Below are 4,694 nucleotides of genomic sequence, written 5' to 3' on the forward strand. Positions count from 1 at the left end.
TCTAGGGATAAATCACTAGTGTAATCGGTTATAACCTGAATGGTGTAGATTTTGGGTCATTAAACAAACCATGTTTGTTGAAAAAATCAACTAAATTACCCTATATGTAAGTATGTTTAGTAAGATCGTGTACAACCCCGACACATTTATGATGGATGTGACCCAATTTAACCATTTAGCAATCCACTTTATTAATGGGGCTTTAAGACCTAACAGGAACCCATAGAATTGCTCTATCAAAGACAATAAAGAAGGGGAAAAAATCGGATGAACGCGGTCTAATAGCCCTGCCTACTTGCCAAGTGCCTCCTCTTCTTGCTCCCTTCTCTCTCTCAGTTCTCCATTGAAGCGCTCCAAACAACACATTTCACGCTCTCCATTAGGTAAGTTGTTGTTTGTTTTAGTAATCATCATATCAATTTCACAATTTAGGGTTCATCTTTGTTCTTATTTAACTTAATTGTTAATGCAGTAAGTGTAGGGTTCAAAAATCTCAGCTATAAGTTCTAAATACGAAGATTATGAATTATGATAACAAGCGATAATGTTGCTAGAAATTTGATAATTGAATCACAGTACATATCCCTAAAATTATGTAATATTTCGGGCGTTGTTTGATAATTGAATCAAATTTGGTTGCTATATTGATATACCGTTTGGTTTTGATATGCTATTTCGATAATGTTTCTTAATTTCTCTAAGTTTCTATAGTGAGATTGTTATTGTTATTGTTATTGTTATTGTTATGATTTGAGCTCAAACTATTGTCATTGTTGAACCAATGTTTGTCTCAAGAAATGTGTTTTTTGTTATGTTATGTTGAATCCTTTTGAAAGAGTTTGAATATGATTTGCATGTTGATTTTTATTTCAAAGCTCGTTGCCTTTTAACCTCAATTTCGACATCCCGTTGCAAAACAGAATATTGGTTTACCAAATTCCATTCTAGACTTTGGCTATATGCGTGTATGTGAATGCTGTTTGCGGATCTTATTAACCCGTTTGGAACTTTAAATATTTTTATCCAGGTTGAATTAGTAGATTTCAACTGAAAATACATATCTTCCTACATAAAGATTATCATTTATGTCAATATTAACCCAATGCCTACCTAAGGTGGCAACGGTTCTAGTGGCAGTGTTTTAGGCGGGGTTGGGGGGTGACCGGTGAGGAGTACACACATACCTCAGCTATTTGTGCAATAACAGAGATTTTAGTTTATTTAGCAATTTGATTTGGAATCCAACAATTTGCTGCTGCACAATGGATTATAACCAATACAATTAGAGTACTCTTTATTGTGAATTTTGTGATCTATTATAATATGGAGTTAATCGATGGAAAATTTGTGGGAAACTACCTTATATTAAAATGTTTTTTTTGAAGACTATATTAAAATGTTGTATTAAAATGCCTTATAAAGCATAAATTTATCAGATTTGCAGAGTTTTACCATTTTCAGACGTTCACATTTTGTATTTTGCACCTTTTTCCCCTCCATTTATATCCAAAATGTTCATCTTCCTTAAAATTTTTTCTTCTGTCTTTTCAATACCCTCATGTTCTCATGTCTCCTTAAATTACCCACCAAAACCTCTTTTTTCTCTCATTTCTTCTTGAAGAAGACCAAACAATAAAAAAACTTGTCCAAAATTTCATCCCCTGGATTGTGTGTGGGTTTCAAACTAATTGTTTTGCAAACCCTTATGAAATTATTGCTGATTTATGATGAAGTGAATAAGAATTGAATCTTCTTCAGGGTTTGATGTTCTTTTGAGTACATTGCGTTAGATAAGGATTGTCTCTTCTTCAGATTTTGACGTAGGTGTCTGCCATAGACGAACCTTCAAAAGGTTTGTTTTTAAATTTTTATTTTTGTCATGTACTAAGCCGAGAGAAGAGAGAAAGAAGGTAAGGGATTGTTGTGGAGGAACTATAAGTAGAGGAATTCGCCATTATTTGAAGGGGAAGTGAGAATAAAAGGTGCAACTCGGTGCTTCTATTGTGAATTGTGATAGAAAATAGTAATCATCAACTTTTGTGCTATGGAAAGAAAAAGAAAGAAAAAAGGCACAAAAAAAAAAAACAAAAAAAAAAAGAAATTGAAAAGTCAACGTCAGGAAATAGTTGTAACTCCTGTAATATGGGAAAAGGTACCTTGATGCAACATTTTATGCTTTATTAGGTAGTTTTTGACAACAAAATTTTTTATAAGGTAGTTTTTAAAACCGAATGTATAAGGTATATATGATTAATTTGTACTAATTTTATAATATAATAACTTTAGGCTTTCATTGTGTTCCTCTGTAAATGTTGCCAGTAAAAGGAAGAATACACCTTTCTGGGTTGTATTTTCAGGTAATTAGTCTCTACATGTAGCTAGCTTCCAGATAGGCCCTAGCCTATAACTCAACAGATAACGTTTTTGCTGTCTTAAAGTTTAGGTGACTTTAGGAAGGAAAAAAAAAACTCAAAAAGAAGTCAATAATGAATGAATGGGTAGTGAAGGAAGGAAGTGAGTATATGGGATTACGAAGTATGAACTTCTGTATATAATATCTTATACAAGGAACTTAAGTTCATTACAACCTAATAAACAATCTGAAGAACTATTGACATACAGCTGCTAACTTTGGACTTATCCTAATGATAAACTATGGTATATTGGTATAAATTACAGAACATGAAGTTATGGTTTTTTGTTGATGGGGTTTTTTTTTTTTCCCCTGCTCTTGTACTCTGAAACTTTTGAGGTTTTCATTTCCTTGTCAAGCTTGCATTCATATAATCTCAGTTTCCCTTTTATGGTATCAGAATGGCAGCTTAAAAATATGTACAACTTGATGGTAAGCGTTGATGATGGGTGGTTTTATATTTTCTACTAGTTTAACTTAATTGAGGCATATATATTATGTCCCTCCATTTTCTTATTTGAGTAGAAAGTTAATTCACAATTGTTGCTGATTGAGTGTAAGTTTAACCAGATGACATTAGTTTCTGTAGTAACTTTTTCATCTCTTTGTGCTTATATAGAAACAATGTTCATCAAAGTACAACTGCCTTGGAATGTGATCATTCCTTGTAAGCATATGGATGTCAAAGGATTGATGCTGCAGAAGTCGGTCATATTTCAGTTGATGGAAGATTTTGCAGCCAAGAAGGAAACAAAGGAGCTTACGGTCACAACTCTGGACAACATAGGAGAGGGAAGAGTCAGGTAGCAATCCGGGGATGTTCTTTTTCATGTTACCTTCAGCTGTCTCACTTTTAAGATTTTCCGTGGAGAGGTTTTAGAAGGAACTGTCCACAAGGTCTTGAGGCATGGGGTGTTCTTGAGATCTGGACGCATTGAGACAATATTTCTCTCTACTCAGAAGATGTCTGGCTATCAACATGTTCCTGGTGAAAATCATATGTTCATAAGTGAGAAGCAGACTAAGATCGAGAAAGATGTGGTGGTGCGCTTTTGTGTCATCGGGACTAAGTGGGTGGAGACTGAAAGGGAATTTCAGACTGTGGTTGGTTTGGAGGGAGACTTTCTTGGACCTGTCTGATCTTTTAACTTGTTGCATATTCTGCCTGATCTTGTGAATCCTAATATCTGGGTATTATGTTTGCAAACTTAATTTTTAACTGTAGTCGGATGTATATATTTGGTTCTTACACCATAAACTGTTGCTTGAATGTACTTGGTTTAAACCATTGATTTCGGACGTATTAGGGTAATGCGCTGTGGATTGTTATTAAACCTGCCAATGGGCTGTATGTAAGCATCTTTCAAGAGCATGTGTAGAATTCAGCTTGGATTTGCTTACATATCTTCTTTTTATTGCTTAGTCTCGAAAGAGGTTTTTGTCTTTGAACTGCTATGCCTATCAGGGTCTCGGCAAGGAGCAGGTCTTTTGAATCACAATGCAGGAAGGAGTTTTAAAAACAGTTTCATGCAATATTTTTTTTTTTGGTCTAGTCCTTGCAAAGTTGTGTAGGCAAGTACGACTATACTATACAGTGATATCAAATTCTCAATTCACAAATTCTCAAATATTTTTTTGGTCTTGCAATTATTATTAAATCAACGATCGAGGTGAAAATAATTCAGATGTAATTCGGTTTGGATTTATTTTAAATTCAGGTTGGGTATTGGTTTGGGAAAATTTAAAAATATAGATTATGGTTTGCATTCTGTTTGGAATTTTAAAAACCAAAAATCGAATTACAAGCCGAAATTTCGATTTATTATATTAAGCCTATTGTAGAAACCCATTTGTGTCTCCCCAAAACCAAACCCGATGATGAATACCTTTCACGTCGAATCATAATCGAATGAAGTGAAACTGTGGAAAGTCTAGTGTTGCGGATAGTTTTAATTTTTTTTTCTTTTCTCTCTATTTTGGAAAACCTATTTTTAGAAAATAGTCAATCCAGTTTGGTTGGTTCATAGCAAGGGTCTAATAATGGTATAATTGGATGGGGCTTGAAAAGAGCTTTACAACGATATATTATAAACCCAATTCTGATAAATAATGAGGAAATTATGGCCAAATTACTAAACTGGGCCCGGTTTGAGCCTTATGTGCTGCCCAATGATCTAGAGGAGGGCCTAAAATGGATTTATCGTTCCTAATGCAATTAGGAATGGTTTTAGTCTTCTAGATTCTTCTAGAAGGTTCTTTTCATTCCTAATTCAATTAGCAT

At 34.0% G+C, this 4,694-nt stretch overlaps 1 pseudogene; it reads left to right on the forward strand.

Annotated features, from left to right (window-relative positions):
* The first annotated feature begins 201 nt into the window (after positions 1-201).
* Positions 202-4,227, forward strand: LOC110684091 (annotated as a pseudogene).
* The last annotated feature ends 467 nt before the right edge of the window (positions 4,228-4,694 follow it).

This window comes from Chenopodium quinoa, unplaced genomic scaffold (assembly GCF_001683475.1).
Source record: "Chenopodium quinoa cultivar QQ74 unplaced genomic scaffold, ASM168347v1, whole genome shotgun sequence".
Taxonomy (NCBI): Eukaryota; Viridiplantae; Streptophyta; class Magnoliopsida; order Caryophyllales; family Amaranthaceae; genus Chenopodium; species Chenopodium quinoa.